Source organism: Trachypithecus francoisi, unplaced genomic scaffold (genome assembly GCF_009764315.1).
Source record: "Trachypithecus francoisi isolate TF-2019V2 unplaced genomic scaffold, Tfra_2.0 Lachesis_group21, whole genome shotgun sequence".
NCBI classification, from domain to species: Eukaryota; Metazoa; Chordata; class Mammalia; order Primates; family Cercopithecidae; genus Trachypithecus; species Trachypithecus francoisi.
The window spans coordinates 40,181,661-40,201,559 of record NW_022681467.1 but is presented as its reverse complement, the minus strand read 5'-3'; the positions used below and the strand labels follow the sequence as shown (position 1 = coordinate 40,201,559).

The 19,899-nt window shown below is 44.5% G+C and overlaps 1 protein-coding gene across 7 annotated transcripts in view; it reads right to left on the bottom strand.

Annotated features, from left to right (window-relative positions):
- Positions 1 to 19,899, bottom strand: part of PKIG (cAMP-dependent protein kinase inhibitor gamma) — a 92,566-nt gene extending 72,667 nt beyond the window's left edge. Inside the window, exon 1 of one of the 7 annotated variants that reach the window (XR_004431247.1) lies at positions 19,261 to 19,670. The gene's annotated coding sequence lies outside the window, so the exon portion shown is untranslated. The other 6 variants (XR_004431244.1, XR_004431246.1, XM_033186502.1 and 3 more) reach the window with 6 other exon arrangements.

Genomic DNA, 19,899 nt, shown 5'->3' with positions numbered 1-19,899 from the left:
GAGATAAAACTGTTATCTTGTACACGTTTTTTGTTATTTGGGCATAGAGTGGGGGTTTAGTTTGTTTGCATAAGTAAGTCTGCAAAAGTACAAGATGCTATAAATCACAAATACTAAGAATGCCGAAAGTTTAGTATCTGAAAAAGCAAAAATCAAACTTTTAAAAAGTCAAATCTAAAAGGCAGTTGGTAGTTTTAAAAGTTTTAAAACTTCCTGAGAATTTAAGTCTACAGCATTGACTTTCTGACTTGGGTTTATGTAACTCTTATACCCAGGGGATGTGACAGCTGATTGTCTTGTCCAAACAAACAGTGCAGAAAATGATTAAAACCATCAGGGATATTTCATTTCTATTCCCACAGTATCTAATTCTTATCTCAGACAGATGTGTGTGTGTGTGTGTGTGTGTAGTGGGGGGGGGTTGGATGAATGTTCTACATAATTAGAATTCTTTATAGTACTAAGGAGAAGGCAAAGTGTTTTAAAGTCTTAAAACTGATTTTCTAGAGAAATTCTGGCTTTCGGAAAGTAGCTTAAGTACCTGTGGATGACAGAGCTATCTTTAATTAGGAGTTGAGCAAATTGTTATAAGCAAAATCTAGACAAATAAAGATACTGTTCATATTTCAAAGATGGGGAAACAGACTGCTACAAAACTTTTCCAACACAAATCCCCAGCAAATAGTTTTCCTTAGGAAAACTATTTTTATCCCTTTATCAACTTGGTTGATAAGTATTTCATTTTCAGTGCATATATGGACAAGCTATAAAAAGTAAAATTATTTTCATTATTTAAAAAACATTTTGCAAATGGAAACAAAGCTTTTTTGCTGTAATGTTTATTTGCTAGGCTGACAAATGACTCTGCCATGAATATTATGAAGTCTCAGAATGAGAATACACAGAAGGAATTGGCTTGACTCCTGAAAAAACCATGGTCCAGAACCATGGTCCCTCCCTCCAGACTAGAACACCACTCTGGACAATTGTGATTAATGTTAATTAATCCAGAACATATTTACATATATTATTCCACTGCCTGTGTGAGATAAGATGCTACCTTTTTTTTTCTTTTTTTTTTTTTTTTTAGAGACGGAGTCTTGCTGTGTCGCCCAGGCTGGAGTGCAGTGGCGCGATCTTGGCTCAGTGCAAGCTCTGCCTCCTGGGTTCACACCATTCTCCTGCCTCAGCCTCCCACGAAGCTGGGACTACAGGCACCCGCCACCACGCCTGGCTAATTTTTTGTATTTTTAGTCGAGACAGGGTTTCACCGTGTTAGCCAGGATGGTCTCGATCTCCTGATCTTGTGATCCGCCCGCCTTGGCCCTGGACAGTCTTGCTCTATCATCTAGGCTGGAGTGCAGTTGTGGGATCTCAGCTCACTGCAACCTCCGCCTCCCGAGTACAAGTAATTCTCCTGCCCCAGCATCCCAAGTAGCTGGGGTTACAGGTGCACACCACTACACCCGGCTAAGTTTAGTATTTTTAGTAGAGAGGTTTCACCATGTTAGCCAGGCTGGTCTCGAACTCCTGATCTCCAGTAAGCTGCCCACCTCAGCCTCCCAAAGTGCTGGAATTACAAGTCATGAGCCACCATGCCCAGCCTATTTTTAATGGAGAACAGGGTTTCACCATGTTAGTTAGGCTGGTCTCAAATGCCTGAATTCAAGTGATCCACCCACCTTGGCCTCCCAAACTGCTGGGATTACAGGCATGAGCGACCGCGCCCCACCAATGCTATGTTTAAGATGCTATTACTTTTCCCATTTTTCTGATGAAGACACTGCAGCTTAGAAAGGTCGGTGTCCAAAGTCACCAAGTTAGTAAGTGCCACAGCTGCCACACTCAGCTCCCACGAGCTACGCGGGAGTGATAGTAATGGCCGTGGCAGCACTTAGGCTGTACTCACCATGTGTGGGGCATTGTTCTTCACACTTCCCCGTGTCAACTCATGTGATCCTCAAGACAACCCTATGAGGCAGGTTTGTATTTGGACCACCAGCCTCCTCTTTCTCTACCCTTCTCACCACACATGGCCTGCTTCTCTCCCCACAAAATCAAAACAGCATCCCGATGTCATCATATTCTCTCTACCCTTATTCTAAATCAAAATTTGTTCTAAAATGCTGGTAACTGTTGAAGCTTGATTATGGATAATGGAGGTTTTTTAAATATTATTCCACTCTTGCCTATATTTGAAATTACCTTGTAAACATTTAACATGTTTTGCTCTAACATGGAGTGTAAGCTATTGAAAAGGCTACAAGATTAGCTCCACTGACAATGAATTCAAAGGAAGTGTTACTGAAGATGGCTATGCAATAATAGAAGACAGTGACATTGATTCACTCTCTTATTTCTTGAACATAAATTGAGCACCCATTGTATGTTAGGATGTACAGAGGTCCAAGGAAGGACTCCTGTCCTCAACAAGCTAAGAGTTTAGTAGCAGACACAAAATAAACACAAAGGTAATTATGGAGGAGGACTATTTATGAGAAATGTTATAAAAAGAAAAGTTTGAAGTGCTATGTGATTTGGAAAAAGAAATAACATCAGGACAAATTCCATTACATTGAACTCCCTGAGACAGTCCAAACTTTTTGGTATATTCAACATTATTTAAAATCAGTGAGGGGCCTGGGTGCAGTGGCTCATGCCTGTAATCCCAGCACTTTGGGATGCCAAGATGGGTGGACCACCTGAGGTCAGGAGTTCGAGACCAACCTGGCCAACATGGTGAAACTCCGTTTCTACTAAAAATACAAAAATTAGCCGGGTGTGGTGGTGCATGCCTGTAGTCCCAGCTACTTGGGAGGCTGAGGCAGGAGAATCACTTGAACCGGGAAGGTGGAGGCTATGGGGAGTCAAGACTATACCACTGCATTCCAGCATAGGCAACAAAGTAAGACTCTGTCTCAAAAAAAAAAAAATTTTTTTTTGAAAAAACAAAAAATATACTAGAAAGGTGTCTCGGGAAAGAAGCTCACCAGGGCACCATTTATAATGACCAACAATAAGGCCTGGTGATATTCATTTCAATTGATACACAGTAACCCATACATAACAACTGAAGAAACAAAGTAGAAGCTCTCTCCCTGATGGGATCAGGACTAATAATGGTATAACTCGTTTTTTAAAAATACAGTTATAGAGAGGAATCATTAAAAATGTATGTTTATTTTCCAAATACTTGCTAAGGGATGTCACCACAAGGTGACTGCAAGCTGTGTGATAAGCATGGTGAAACAGAAAGAGAAAGATCTAGGCTGCCTGATGGCACTGTGGAACTACCATGCCAGGAATAGACTATCTACTTTGGACTTAATATTTTTTGAGAGAAAAATATTTCTTTAAACCTGCTATTATCAGCAGCCAACGCAATTCCTCTTTGACCAATCTACTTAGCATCCATTCCCCTACCCATAGAAAAAAAACTTTCCTAACAGAAACACAATTCTGTTTCTGATTGGTCTAGAGAGAATTTCATCCCTCTTGTAAACGGCTTGTTCAAGAACCAGGCCTAAGCCCATCAGGGCATCACATTGCCTTACTGACAGGAACTGGCTCAGGAATGAGCACATGACCCAGTCCAGGCCAATGAGATTCTAGGGTTAGTTCTCTGGCGACTTCTGAGAAAAATTCTCACTCTAAGGAACAATTTTTCTTTCTTTTTTTTTTTAGATGGAGTTTTGCTCTTGTTGCCCAGGTTGGAGTGCAGTGGTGTGACCTCGGCTTGCTGCGACCTCCACCTCCCAGGTTCAAGCGATTCTCCTGCCTCAGCCTCCCAAGTATCTGGGACTACAGGCATCTACAATCATGCCCAGCTAATATTTTGTATTTTTAGTAGAGATGGGGTTTCACCATGTGGGCCAGGCTGGTCTCGAATTCCTGACCTCAGGTGATCCACCCGCCTCAGCTTCCCACAGTGCTGGGATTACAGGTGCTTTACAGGTGTAAGCCACCACGCCCGGCCAAGACAATCTTTCTATTCCTTAGGTGGGTGCCATACATAAATCTGGGGTCTAGGCCTATTGCAGCTATTTTGCTGCTTGCCTGAGGAAGAGGCCAATATTCTAGGGAGGGCACACCCAAGGAAATCTTTGGGAAAGAAGCCTGTGACACTAGATTAAGTTACCCTTGAAGTCTGTCCAGGACAAGTATAACTGTATCAGCCAAAACATACACATGTTGCAGAGGTCATCTCAGAAGCAATGCAGTAGGTACTGAGAGTTATGCAAATATTTTGGGAAGGCCAAAGTAAGTCAGGTCTTCCCAGCGGGCATGCAAGGCAGGGCATGGGGTCTTCAAAATATTTCTGTGCCCTTTCCATGCGAGACCTGATAAAGAACTTACTATACAGTAAGTTTGCAAATACTGAGTTATTTTAGAAGTGCTTTTTGAACAGGTTTTTGCAAAAAAAAAAAAAAAAGGTTACTGTATAAGTGTTCATGTGTCAAAGGCTTTATAGTAACAAATGTAACAGCTGACATTTACATGTTAAGTTCTTTCTATCTGCGAAGACTGTCAGCTCTTTATTTCATGCAATCCTCACAAGAAACAAGGAACTCTCATCATACCCCCTTTACAAGTGAGGAAGCTCTGAAGTTTAGCAAGGTTAAGTATATTGTGCAGTAAGTAGAAAGTGCCTGGGCTAAGATGTGAATTCATGTCCAAAGGACTCCAGGGCCTCATTCCTAACCACAACTTTGTACTGCTTCCTTATGAATACATAAAAGCACAGTGACCCTATCTCTGAGGGTGCACTTCTTCAAAACATTCTGTTCTCCTAACCCTCTTAAGTATACTATACTTGTCACACCACAAGTCTCAATTTTTTGGTTTATAAAATACAACTGCCAGGCACAGTGGCTCACACCTGTAATCCCAGCACCTTGGGAGGCTGAGGTGGGCTGATCACTTGAGGTCAGGAGTTCGAGACCAGTCTGGCCAACATGGTGAAACCCTGTCTCTACTAAAAATACAAAAATTAGCTTGGTGTGGTGGCACACGCCTGTAGTCCCAGATACTCGGGAGGCTGAGGCAGGAGAATTGCCTGAACCCAGGAGGCAGAGGCTGCAGTGAGCCAAGTTTTCGCCACTGCACTCCATCCAGCCTGGGCGACACAGCTAGACTCTGTCTTGAAAAAAAAAATTATAAAAGAAATTTTAAAAAAATATGGCCACTACATTTAATATGTGCCATAAATAACATGCAGAGATCATCAAAAACCAATGAAAGTTAAGCCTTATGCACATAAGAAAACAATAGAATTATGTTATGCTTAACTGACACTGAAAGTCAAGATTAAACCATCAGCTTTTTTTTTTTTTTTTTTAAGTTTTATTCTGGTGATTAGCAGAAACACGGAGTAGGTAGGTTTGCAAAATCAGGACTGGGAGAAAGGAAGATAACTCACATTAATTAAGCCCCTTCTAGTGGCCAAGCTTTATAATGGTTAACTCTCACATGACCTCATGAGACATTTTACAGATAAGGGAACCTAGACTTAGAGACCTTGCCCAAGGTTACCCTGATCTGCCTGAAATCCAAGTTTTTGTTATTCTCATTATACAACTCTGCATTCCTATGAGTTCTAGCAATTTCTAAGGATTGGCTAACAGAGAACAATGACCCTGAGGCCACAGGAAAGCTCTGTAAGTTATTAGCCTCCCTGGAAATATCATTTTCATTTTCAGTTGCTTTCTATCATAGTGTCTTTGGCTTTAACAAATTACAAATAAGAAAATAAGCTATACTTGGCCAGGTGTGGTGGCTTATGCCTATAATCCCAGCACGCTGGGAGGCCGAGGTGGGCGGATCATTTGAGGTCAGGAGTTCGAGACCAGCCTGACCAACATGGTGAAACTCTATCTCTACTAAAAATACAAAAATTATCCGGGCGTAGTGGCACAACCCTGTAGTCCCAGCTACTCGGGAGGCTGAGGCAGGAGAATCACTTGAACCTGGGAGGCAGAGGTTGCAGTGAGCCGTGATCGCGCCATTGCACTCCAGCAATGAGCAATAAGAGCGAAACTCCATCTCAAAAAAAACAAAAAAAGTAAAAGAACCTACACTTAAAAATCTAATGCTTCAAATTTTACTTAAAAACCACAAGAAAACAGGTATTATGTTTTATATAAGCCAATTAAAAAATATATATTTATTTTCTTAGGTAGTAAAATATAACCAATAAGCAGCAGAAAGTTAAGTTTTGATACAAATATTCAAATAAAAACACAGTCTACCAGCCAGGTCAACATACAGAGATCCTGTATCCACAAAAAATTTAAAAATTAGCTGGATGTGGTGGCACACACCTGTAGTCCCAGCTACTCAAGAGGCTGAGATGAGAAGATCACTTGAGTTCCAGAGTTCAAGGTGGCAATGAACTATGATTGCACCACAGCAACTCCAGCCTGGGTGACAGAATGAGACCCAGTCTCAAAAACAAAACAAAACCCACAGTCTAGTCTTAAAAGCACACAGCCCATGAAGAATCACTTAAAAAATAAATCAAAGTCTGTATTTCCTAGTCCTTCATTGCTGATGTCACTAAATATCCCATTGCCCATGTCCTAAGCCCATCCTGATTAGAAAAGGGAGGAACAAAATTAGGGCTACTCTTGCTACCATCATATGCATAGGAGGTCTGGCTCCCTCCACTGAATTCCCATGCCTAGAAGCTAACCAAAGGGCTGAGTCAGTTTCTCCATCCACTCATTCCTGCCCAGTCCTAACTTCCTTCCCCTCTCCAACTAACTCATACTGATGAGGCCCTACATTCCTTTAACGGTTCCAGTGCTGGTTAGAATCAGTTACTCTACCTCAGTATAACCAGAGAATCAAAAACATCAGTACCACCAGGCACAGTGGCTCATGCCTGTAATCTCAGTACTTGAGGAGGCCGAGGCAGGTGGATCACCTGAGGTCAGGAGTTCAAGACCAGCCTGGCCAACATGGTGAAATCCTGTCTCTACTAAAAATACAAAAAAAAAATTAGCTGGGTATGGTGGTGGGCACCTGTAATCCCAGCTACTCAGGAGGGTGAGGCAGGAGAATCTTTGAACCCAGGAGGCAGAGGTTGCAGTGAGCCGACATCATGCCATTGCCCTCCAGCCTGGGCAACAGAGCAAGACTCTGTCTCAAACAAAAACAAAAAAACAAAACAAAAACATCAGTACATGTGAAAATCCCTGGAAAGTTTTTTGCATAACTCATGTATCCAGTTCAATTTGACCACCAGGATATTAATTTGGTCATTGGGATAACGTAATTAATTTTGGTTAATTGGTAGTCACCCAAGAAAGCCTTTAAAGGAAGTTCTAAAATGAATCAATATATTGTATAATTTTATAAATGGATCAATATACTGTATTATTTTATAACTAGCATGCTTGAACATAAATGAATCCTTGACTGAGAAACTTGTTATAGCATAGGGTGGTTGCTTAAATACTGGAAAAACTGGGCAGGGCACAGTGGCTCACACTTGTAATCCCAGCACTTTGGGAGGCCAAGGCAGGTGGATCATCTGGGGTCAGGAGCTTGAGACCAGCCAGGTCAACATGGTGAAACCCCGTCTCTACTAAAAAAAATACAAAAATTAGCCGGGTGTGGTGGGGTGTGTAATTCCAGCTACTCAGAAGGCTGAGGCAGGAGAATAGCTTGAACCTCGGAGGCAGAGGTTGCAGTGAGCCAAGATTGTGCCAATGCACTTCAGCCTGGGCAACAAGAGTGAAGCTCCATCTCAAATAAATAAATAAATAAATAATAAATAAATAAATAAATAAATACTGGAAAAATTATATGACTTGACCAGGACGCCATATATTTTACATCATGACTCAGAGATATATAAATGGAGCTGAAACAGAAGTTTTACAAAACTTACTGTTACTCTATATGATGTATCTGAGATGAACTGTGACTTTTTTTCTATTTTTCCATTAAAAAAAATGCTAGGCCGGGCACGGTGGCTCACACCTGTAATCCCAGCACTTTGGGAAGCCGAAGTGGGAGGATCACTTGAGGTCAGGAATGCGAAACCAGCCTGGCCAACATGGTGAAACCCCATCTCTACCAAACATACAAAACTTAGCTGAGTGCGGTGGTGTGTGCCTGTAGACCCAGCTATTCGGGAGGCTAAGGCAGGAGAATTGTTTGAACCCGGGAGGCAGAGGATGCAGTGAGCCAAGATCATACCACTGCACTGCAGCCTGGGTGACAAAGTGAAACTCCGTTTAAAGAAAAAAAAAAATGCTGGAACCTTTACCCCAAATATTCCTCAACCTACATTAGCAGGCTACAATGTAGGTTGAGGAATAGCAGTTTGAAAAACACTAATACAGGCAGCCCTTCCACTGTGTGGTTTTGCAAATATATAAGGCCAACCCAAGAAAGCGATGTTAGGAGCAGTTAGTGTTGGACAGAGCATATAGATTCTGGCTCTTTTTTATTACTATATTAAGCTGAGCTACTAAATGAGGAATTTTTTTTCCACCTACCAGAGTGGAGCATAGATGACAGTGTGTAAAGGCTTCCTTTAATTACCAGATAGTGGGATTAAACAGAGCATGTGACTTGGCATCAGAAAATGTGAATTCATTTTGCAACCCCAATATAATAAAATAACGGATCTAGACAATGATCATTAGTAGTTGCTAAAGCCATTCTGTGAAAGACTGATGGGAGACTTATAATAGATTGATCATACTATCAACATCTGAACCCAATGATCAATCTTAGTATCATGCAAAGAGAGCTAACTAGACCTTACTGCCTCCTGACGTGATACAACAGGATGTGCAGAGCATCACCTATAGGGTACAATGGACAAAAAAACCATAAAAGGAATAAACATATTAAAAGGATGCTGGCCAGGCGCAGTGGCTCACGCCTGTATTCTCTACACTTTAGGAGGCCAAGGCAGGTGGATCACTGGAGATCAGGAGTTCAAGACCAGCCTGGCCAACATGGTGAAATCCCACCTCTACTAAAAATACAAAAATTAGCTGGGCGTGGTGGCATGCACCTGTAGTCCCAGCTACTCAGGAGGCTGAGGCAGAAGAATTGCTTTAACCCTGGAGGTGGACGTTGCAGTGAGCCAAGATTGCACCACTGCATTCCAGCAGTCTGGGCAACAGAGTAAGACTCCATCTAAGAAAAATAAATAAATAAATAGATGCAATCAGCCAAATGCAGAATATGAGAAGTTGCATAGGGCAAATGACTTTTTAAAACAAATAAATGGCAAAGGGAAAAAAAAAAAAAGGAGGAGAAATTGCTATAGATTAGTAAGATTTTAAACAAGGGTATCCATTCTTTTGGCTTTCCTGGGCCACAGTGGAAGAAGAAAAAAAATCACACACACACAAAAATCTCATAATGTTTTAAGAAAGTTTGCGCCGGGCGCGGTGGCTCAAGCCTGTAATCCCAGCACTTTGGGAGGCCAAGACGGGCGGATCACGAGGTCAGGAGATCGAGACCATCCTGGCTAACACGGTGAAACCCCGTCTCTACTAAAAAATACAAAAAACTAGCCGGGCGACGTGGCGGGCTCCTGTAGTCCCAGCTACTTGGGAGGCTGAGGCAGGAGAATGGCGTAAACCCAGGAGGCGGGGCTTGCAGTGAGCTGAGATCCGGCCACTGCACTCCAGCCTGGGCAGCAGAGCGAGACTCCGTCTCAAAAAAAAAAAAAAAAAAAAAAAAAAAAAAGAAAGTTTACAAATTTGTGTTGGGCCTCATTCAAAGCTGTCCTAGGCCGCATGTGGCCCATAGGCTGCAGATTGGACAAGCTTGATTTAAGAGATGATCAATCAGGTCTAATACGGGCACCTTGTTTGGATCCCAGTGAACACAGACCAACTGTAAAAAGACATTTATGGGCCGGGTATGATGGCTCACGCCTGTAATCCCAGCACTTTGGGAGGCCAAGGCGGACGGATCATAAGGTCATGAGATCGAGACCATCCCGGCTAACACGGTGAAACCCCATCTCTACTAAAAATACAAAAAATTAGCCGGGCATGGTGGCGGGTGTCTGTAGTACCAGCTACTCAGGAGGCTAAGGCAGGTGAATGGTGTGAACCCAGGAGGCAGAGATTGCAGTGAGCCAAGATTGTGCCACTGCACTCCAGCCTGGGCGACAGAGCAAGACTCCGTCTCAAAAAAAAAAAAGAAAAAAAAAGACATTTATGGGCCGGGCTCGGTGGCTCAAGCCTGTAATCCCAGCACTTTGGGAGGCCGAGACGGGCGGATCACGAGGTCAGGAGATCGAGACCATCCTGGCTAACATGGTGAAACCCCGTCTCTACTAAAAAATACAAAAAAAAAACTAGCTGCGCGAGGTGGCGGGCGCCAGTAGTCCCAGCTACTCCGGAGGCTGAGGCAGGAGAATGGCGTAAACCCAGGAGGCGGAGCTTGCAGTGAGCTGAGATCTGGCCACTGCACTCCAGCCCCTGCGACAGAGCAAGACTCCGTCTCAAAAAAAAAAGAAAAAAGACATTTATGAAAGTTGGGCAGGCTGGGCATGATGGCTCATGCCTGCAATCTCAACACTTTGGGAGGCTGAGGCGGGTGGATCACCTGAGGTCAGGAGTTCGAGATCAGCCTGGCCAACATGCTGAAACCCCATCTCTACTTAAAATACAAAAATTAGCGGGGTATGGTGGTACATGCCTGTAATCCCAGCTACTCAGGAGGCTGAAGCAGGATATCTGCTTGAACCCAGGAGGCAGAGGTTGCAGTGAGTAGAGATCACGCCACTGCACTCCAGTCTGAGTGAAAGAGTGAGGCTCCGTGTTAAAAAAAAAAACAAAACAAAACTGGGTACACTGACGTACGACTGTATTTCCAGATACTGATGAAGCTGAGGTAGGAGGATCCCTTGAACCTAGGCGTTCAAGTACAGCATGGGCAACATGGCGAGACTACATCTTGAAAAAAACATTATTTAGAAAGCCATTTATAAAATTGTTGAGGAAACTGAATACCAAATGGATATTATGTAATACTTAGGAATGACAACTGCTTGTTTCCTTAGGTGTAATAATGATATTGTGACTACAAGGGGGAAAGGAGGAGGAAAAAATCCTTTTCTCTTAGATGTGTGTATTGAAGTACAGTATTCATGGATGAAATACGATGCCTAGGATTTGCTTTACGATAATTTAAGGCGGGGTGGAAGTGGGCAATATAGATGAAATAAAAGTGACCATATGTTGGTAACTGTTAAAGCTGAGTATATTAGGTGTCTTTTATTATCTTTTCTACTTTTGTATGTTTAAAATTTTCCATAATAAAAGGCTAAAATATAAGAAGAAAATAAAACCTGGATTCAAACTCCAGGACTTATTAGACATAGTATCTGAGAGGGATCTGTCACATCCTCTGATCTTCAATTTTCTCATTTGAAAAGGAGAATGATGATCCCTACCCCACAGAATTGTTGGGAGGTCTAAAATGAGATCATGGATTTGCATCTTTTGGAAATCCGGCTCTTCTAAACTGCAGAGCTATTTACAAATGTTAGCACAACAGTTAGCTCCCTCTGTCTGTAATGCTCTGGAAGTAGAGAGAGACTACAGGTTTGTGGGAGTGGAGCTAAGTGATGGGCTGAATCCATCTGGACCCTACAAATTTTCATTTTGTAAGAGTTCCTTAATATGACACTGTGTACATTATATTGTCTTTTTCTCTCAAAAGGAGGCTGTCAGAATTTTCAATAAAATGTGAAAAATTTTAAGCTTTAAAATTTTAACAGAATTGTGACATGTTCTACCTTGAATTATTTTTGTTTCTAATTTTCCCAATTATTCATATTTCTCCTACTAAAGTTAGAAAGTATATTTACAGGATGGCTGGGTGCAGTGACTCACACCTATAATCCCTCTGGGAGGCCAAGATGGGTGGATCATCTGAGTTCAGAAGTTTGAGACCAGCCTGGCCAATATGGTGAAACCCCGTCTCTACTAAAAACGCAAAAAAAAAAAAAAAAAACAGCTGGTGTGGTGGCATGTGCCTGTAATCCCAGCTACTCGAGAGGCTGAGGCAGGAGAATCGCTTGAACCTCAAAGGCGGAGGGTGCAGCGAGCCAAAATTACACCAATGCACTCCAGCCTAAGGGACAGAGTGAGACTCCGTCTCAAAAAAAAAAAAAGTGTATTTACAGGAGACTGTGTTATTGACATAAAACTCAACACAGGCAGGGCATGGTGGCTCACACCTGTAATCCCAGCACTTTGGGAGGCCGAGGCGGGCAGATCAGTTGAGGTCAGGAGTCAAGACCACCCTGGCCAACATGGTGAAACCCCACCTCTACAAAAATACAAAACTGCTGGGACCGGTGGCTCACAACTATAATTCCAGCACTTTGGGAGGCTGAGGCGAGAGGATTACCTGAGGTTGGGAGTTCAAGACCAGCCTGACCAACATGGAGAACCCTGTCTCTACTAAAAATACAAAATTAGCTGGGGTGGTGGCACATGCCTGTAATCCCAGCTACTCAGGAGGCTGAGGCAGGAGAATGGCTTGAACCCAGGAGGGGGAGGTTGCGGTGAGCCGAGATCACACCATTGCACTCCAGCCTGGGCAATAAGAGTGAAACTCCATCTCAAAATAATAATAATAATACAAAAATTAGCCAGGCATAATGGTGGGTGCTTCTAATCCCAGCTACTCGGGAGGCGGAGGCAGGAGAATTGCTTGAACCTGGGAGGCGGAGGTTGCAGTGAACTGAGATCACGCCATTACACTACAGCCTGGGCAACAGAGCAAGACTCCGTCTCAAAAAACAAAACATTGTTTAAAATATTCCAGGTGCTTTTAGAATAATAGATATGTGTACTTCAGTACTAAAGGTTCATCTCAAATAAAAGGAAATTAACAGAAGTTCAAGTATAGGCAACACAAAGGGATACCTGGCACTATCTGGCTTCAGCTTAAAGAATGGTTGGAAAGAGCCAGTGTAATCTCTCTAGGTGCAAATCAGATCAAGTCATTTCACTTCCTTTCAATGGTTTCTCCCCACCTTCTAGAAGAAGTCCAAACTGCTAAACAAAGGCTCAGGTGGCTCTCCAGCCTTATTTCCTCCCTCCTCCCCTAGTCAAAGCCCCAACAGGACTGATGCCCCTTCCCACCAGAGGCCAGGAAAGCTTCATCTTCCACTCCTCTCTCCCTTACCTCTTAGTGGTCAAGTCCTGTTGATTCTCCTTCTGAAATGTCTCTCAAATCTGCCCTCTCCTTTCCCTTCCTGCTGCCACTGCCCTTTTTCACCCTTATTTCCCCAGCCCCCTAAAGAAGATATTTCCTGATTTTTTTTTTCTGATTATGAAGGCAATTCATGCTCATAAAAAAGGAAAATTGGCTGGGCGCAGTGGCTCAAGCCTGTAATCCCAGCACTTTGGGAGGCCAAGACGGGCGGATCACGAGGTCAGGAGATCGAGACCATCCTGACTAACACGGTGAAACCCCGTCTCTACTAAAAATACAAAAACTAGCCGGGCGAGGTGGCAGGCGACTGTAGTCCCAGCTACTCGGGAGGCTAAGGCAGGAGAATGGCGTAAATCCGGGAGGCGGAGCTTGCAGTGAGCTGAGATCCGGCCACTGCACTCCAGCCTGGGTGACAGAGCAAGACTCCGCCTCAAAAAAAAAAAAAAAAATACAAAAAACTAGCCGGGTGAGGTGGCAGGTGCCTGTAGTCCCAGCTATTCAGGAGGCTGAGGCAGGAGAATGGCGTAAACCCGGGAGGCGGAGCTTGCAGTGAGCTGGGATCCGGCCACTGCACTCCAGCCTGGGTGACAGAGCGAGACTCCATCTCAAAAAAAAAAAAAAAGGAGTGGCCGGGCACGGTGGCTCAAGTCTGTAATCCCAGCACTTTGGGAGGCTGAGACGGGCGGATCACGAGGTCAGGAGATCGAGACCATCCTGGCTAACATGGTGAAACCCCGTCTCTACTAAAAAATACAAAAAAAACTAGCCGGGCGAGGTGGCGGGCGCCTGTAGTCCCAGCTATTCGGGAGGCTGAGGCAGAAGAATGGCATAAACCCGGGAGGCAGAGCTTGCAGTGAGCTGAAATCCGGCCACTGCACTCCAGCCTGGGCGACAGAGCAAGACTCCGTCTCAAAAAAAAAAAAAAAAGAAAAAAAGGAAAATTAAGGCAATGAAGAACAGAATAAAAGTTTCCCCATGATCTCATAAACAGCTTACCTTTTAGTACACTTATGTTTCACTGCAGTATTATTCACAATAGCCAAAAGATGGAAGCAACTCAAAGTCACCATCAATGAATGGATAAACAAAGTGTGGTATAAACATGCAATGGAATATTATTCAGCCTTACAAAAAGAATGAAATTCTGACACATGCTACACAACAAGGATGAACCTTGAGGACACTATGCAAGATTCCACTAACACAATGTATCTAGAGTAACCAAATGCATAGAAAACAAAAGTAGAATGGGTGCTGCTAAGGGCTGGTGGGGAGGGGGAAATGGGGAACTAAACCTATTAAAGGTATAGTTTGGCTTTTGCACTTTTGCAAGATGAAAAAGTTGTGCTGATTGGTTGCACAGCATGAATACACTTAATACTACAAAACTTTACACCTAAAAATAGTTAAGATGGTAAATTTTATCACAATTAAAGATTTAACATTTTTAAAAAGAACTAGTATTTCCAGACATTTTTATTATAAACATTTAAAAAAAACAGGAACATACTGTACTGTAATCTGCTTTTTACACCTAACCATATCATGTAAACATCTTTCTAATATATATAGCTCCCATCTAATTGTCTTTTTTTTTTTTTTTTTGAGATGGAGTTTTGCTCTTGTCACTCAGGCTGGAGTGCAATGGTGCAATCTCAGTTCACTGCAGCCTCTGCCTCCCAGGTTGAAGGGAGTTTCCTGCCTCAGTTTCCCGAGTAGCTGGGACTACAGGCGTGTATCACTACACCTAGCTAATTTTTGTATTTTTAGCAGAGATGGGGTTTCCCCCTGTTGACCAGGGTAGTCTCAAACTCCTCACCTCAGATGATCCGCCTGCCTTGGCCTCCCAAAGTCCTGGGATTACAGGTGTCAGCCACCATGCCAGGCCAATTTTTCAATTTTATAAAAACATGATAGTCAATATCTCATGTCTTATGACAGACACCTGTTTTTTTGAACCTACCCTTCTCCAGTATCAATACTCTGATGTTCCCATGAGAAAACTACTTTACCTTACTCATCCTGTCCTCCCATCCCCATGCCCAGCCAACTCTTACTCTGTGTGGCTAAGCCAGGTACATGTATTTTTCAGTTTATTTCTAAGTATTTATTTTTCATGTTGCTATTGTCAGTTCTCCTACAATTACCTTTTCTATTTTTGGTTGCATACAGCTATTGCTTTTTGTCTGTCTTACAACTGCTGTTCACTTAGCCTTATTATATCTAAGTATTTTTAGCTTAATTCTTTGAATTTTTTCAGCAGACAATCATATCACAGGTAGAGATTTACATCATCCAGGTAGTGGTTAAGAGTAAAAGCTCTGGGTCTTCAGGTAAACCTAGATTCAAATACTGTGTGACCCTGAGTGAGCATTCTACCTCAGTTTCTTTATCCATAAACTTGCAATTATTAGAGGGCCTATCTCACAGGGTTGTTGTAAACATCACATTATTCATTAAGAACACTGCATAAGGCCGGGCGCGGTGGCTCAAGCCTGTAATCCCAGCACTTTGGGAGGCCGAGACGGGCGGATCACGAGGTCAGGAGATCGAGACCATCCTGGCTAATACGGTGAAACCCCGTCTCTACTAAAAAATACAAAAAACTAGCCGGGCGACGAGGCGGGCGCCTGTAGTCCCAGCTACTCGGGAGGCTGAGACAGGAGAATGGCGTGAACCCGGGAGGCGGAGCTTGCAGTGAGCTGAGAGCTGGCCACTGCACTCCAGCCTGGGCGGCAGAGCCAGACTCCGTCTCAAAAAAAAAAAAAAAAAAAAAAAGAACAGTGCATAAGGCCGGGCGCAGTGGCTCATGGCTGTAATCCTAGCACCTTGGGAGGCTGACATGGGTGGATCACTTGAGGTCTGGAGTTCGAGACCAGCCTGGCCAACATGGCAAAATCCCATCTCTACTAAAAATACAAAAATTAGCTGAGTGTGGTGGCTCGCACCTGTATTCCCAGCTACTTGGGGGGGCTAAGGCAGGAGGATCGCTTGAGCACAGGAGGCAGAGGCTTCAGTGAGCCAAGATTGCACCACTACACTCCAGCATGGGCGACAGAGTGACACCCTGTCTCAAAAAAAAAAAAAGAAAGAAAGAAAAAAAAGTGCATGAAAAGTACTTAACACAATACTAGTTCAATAAATGCCTGCTATCTGCCGATAATGAAAATTGTGACTTGCCTTCCACACTTACACCTTTATTTTTGTTGCATTACACTGGTGCACTCCTTTCAGGAATAACCTGGCTTCCCACGTCTCCAAAAAGTAACAGGCATCAGACTTCTATTGAAGGATCTGTACTGTGGAGCTCCTCCACTCCCACCTTCTCAGGAAAGTTATACTATCAATTCTCTCCTTCATATCCTGTATCTTCTCACCCTTTCCCTCTCTACTGGCTCCTTGCCAACAGCATTTAATCTCTCTCATGCTCAAAAAAACTTCACCTATTCCCCAATCGCTCCCCAGCCTTCCCTCTACCTCCCTTCGCAGCCAAACTTCTCTGAGCTGCCTACACTTTGTCTTTCTCACATCCCACTCTTAACTCATCCCACTGATATATTATATTGAACCTTTGAAAGCTGCTGATATTATAGATTCCGCCCCAACCATTTCACCAAATCTGCTCAATGAGGTCCCAACTGACCTCCATATTTATTTGCCCAAAAAGACACATTTTAATTTTTAACTTGTATTACTCAGACATCTCAGCAACATCTACAAAGGCCAACCTCTTCCTTTGGACTTCATTACTATACTTTGCTGGTTTCTCTCCTGTTCCTGTTTCTCTAGCCATTTCTTTTAGGGTAGCCTAAGTGCATGGCTCTTTCTTCAAAGAGAATGCAATGCAGTCGCCCTGAATAATCTCAGCCTTTTTTTTTTTTTTTGAGACGGAGTTCTCGCTCTGTCGCCCGGGCTGAGAGTGCAGTGGCCGGATCTCAGCTCACTGCAAGCTCCGCCCCCCGGGTTCACGCCATTCTCCTGCCTCAGCCTCCCGAGTAGCTGGGACTACAGGCGCCCCGGCACCTCGCCCGGCTAGTTTTTTGTATTCTTTAGTAGAGACGGGGTTTCACCGTGTTAGTCAGGATGGTCTCGATCTCCTGACCTCGTGATCCGCCCGTCTCGGCCTCCCAAAGTGCTGGGATTACAGGCTTGAGCCACCGCGCCCGGCCTCAGCCTTTTTTTTTAACCTCTCTGGATGGGTCTCTTTCACTATTGATCTTTAACTTCCAGTTGTAGTGGACTGCTTTTGGCTCCATGAATGTACTTTTGAATATGTTTGGAATATCCCCACGATAGCTAACTCAGACTACACCCTCTAGACATTTTATCAAAACCCTACCTGAGGCCGGGCGCGGTGGCTCGGCCTGGGAGGCCGAGACGGGCGGATCATGAGGTCAGGAGATCGAGACCATCCTGGCTAACACGGTGAAACCCCGTCTCTACTAAAAAATACAAAAAACTGGCCGGGCGAGGTGGCGGGCGCCTGTAGTCCCAGCTACTCGAGAGGCTGAGGCAGGAGAATGGCGTAAACCCGGGAGGCGGAGCTTGCAGTGAGCTGAGATCTGGCCACTGCACTCCAGCCTGGGCGACAGAGCGAGACTCCATCTCAAAAAAAAAAAAAAAAAAAAACCCTACCGGAATCTCCAAACTATGCTAGATTGATCTTAACATGCGCCCCCTTTCATAATTCTCAACACAATTATAATCACTTGTTTGATGCATATTTTCTTCACCAATCTGTGATCTCCTTGAGGGCAGGGACCTGCTTCCTTACTATCTATACCGTGCCTTGCACGTAGAAGATGCTCATTAAATATTTTTTGAATTAGCCAGGCACAGTGGTGTGCACCTGCAGTCCCAGCTACGTGGGAAGCTGAGACAGGAGGATCACTTGAGCCCAGGAATCTGAGACCAGCCTGGGCAACACAGTGAGACCTTATCTCAAAAATAAATACATACACACACACACTGTCACACACACACACACATATATGAATCACCACAAATGAATGCCTGCAAAGTGAAAAACAGATGGGAGGAATGATAAGACCAAGAGAGCCAGGCGCAGTGGGCTCATGCCTGTAATCCCAGCACTTTGGGAGGCTGAGGCGGGTGGATCTTGAGGTCAGGAGATCGAGACCATCCTGACTAACACGGTGAAACCCCGTCTCTACTAAAAATACAAAACATGAGCCGGGCGTGGTGGCAGGCGCCTGTAGTCCCAGTTACTCGGGAGGCTGAGGCAGGAGAATGGCGTGAACACGGGAGGTGGAGCTTGCAGTGAGCAGAGATCGCGCCACTACACTACAGCCTGGGCGACAGAGCAAGACTGTCTCAAAAAAAAAAAAAAAAGACCAAGAGAAACACAAAAAACTGATCTTTCTGAAACCATACCTCTGATCAAAAACACACACCTCTGGCTTAAAACCCTTTGATGGCTTCCCACTGCCCCCAAGATAAAGCCCAAACTCCTCCACACTTACGAAGAGTCTTCCAGGAGGAACACCTGCTTGTCTCTCAAACACCATCTAGCCAGACCCCCTCCAACTCCCATAATCTGCTCCCCAGCTAGCCTGAAATCCTTGCGATTCCCAAGAAGTCTGCACTCTCTCCCCAAGGCTTTGCACACACTGCTTTCTCTACCTACAGCAAGGTACACTCCACCAGCTTCATCTTCTGGTCAACCTAAAGGCAGCCTTCTTGTCTCATTTTGGAAGTCACCTTCTTTTGGCACCTCTCCCTGATCATCCACACTAACCTCACCTCCAGAAATCCAGGTTAAACTGTTTTCTCTGTGCATTCACAGTCCCTCTGCGTGTCCAAAATCATAACCGGAATCACTGTGAAATCTTGTTTACGGGTCTGTCTCCTCCGGAAAACTGTGGAGTTCCCTCAGGACACGATGTCTCTCGTTCACTTTTTTACCCTGGCTATCAGCCCGGGCCCTGACTCACAATAAATGCTCAATGATGGTCTTCGTTGTAGTAGAATAATAAACGCTCCCAAGCATTGAGGACTTACCTCCACGAATTTCAAATATAAATTTACCTTGTAATAACGTCATCAGACAGGTGCTACCATGATTCCCATTTTGCAGACGATAAAACTGACGCACAAAGAAGTCAATCCTCTCTGGCCCCAGAACAGTCGCACACACAAATAAATTTTCTCCGCAGTTTTGAGTTATTTTCCGGCCCCCAATAAGAAGGGATTTTTTTTTAAAGAAACTTTCGAATGAGGTTTACCAATGGCTACAAATAAAATAAACAGCCGAAAACGGACTCTCCCTGAACGCGGGGCGGGGTCAAAGGGCGTCGGGGGCTCCGTCCCCGGCGCGGCTGAGGGACAAAGATCGGGCCGCAGCCTCCCTCCCCGAGGTCCCCAGCGGCTCAGCCCCTCGCCCCCTGCGACGAGTCGACGCCAGGCCCGGAGCTTTGGGGCCGCAACCGGCCGCCCAGCTCCTGCTCACCTGCGGTCTCGCCGCCTCGCAGTGCCTGGGCCGCCGGCCCGCAGCGCCTCCCCGGGGTAGTCTAGCGCCAGCAACCGGCAACCCGCAGCGGAGCCCGTTGCCTTGGCGACCTGGGCTGCCGAACTCCCGCGGCACTCGCGCTACGGCGGCCCGGATGGGACCAGGACGGTTCGCGTCCCCTCCCGCAGCCGCGGAGGGGGCAGAAGAGGGACGAGGTC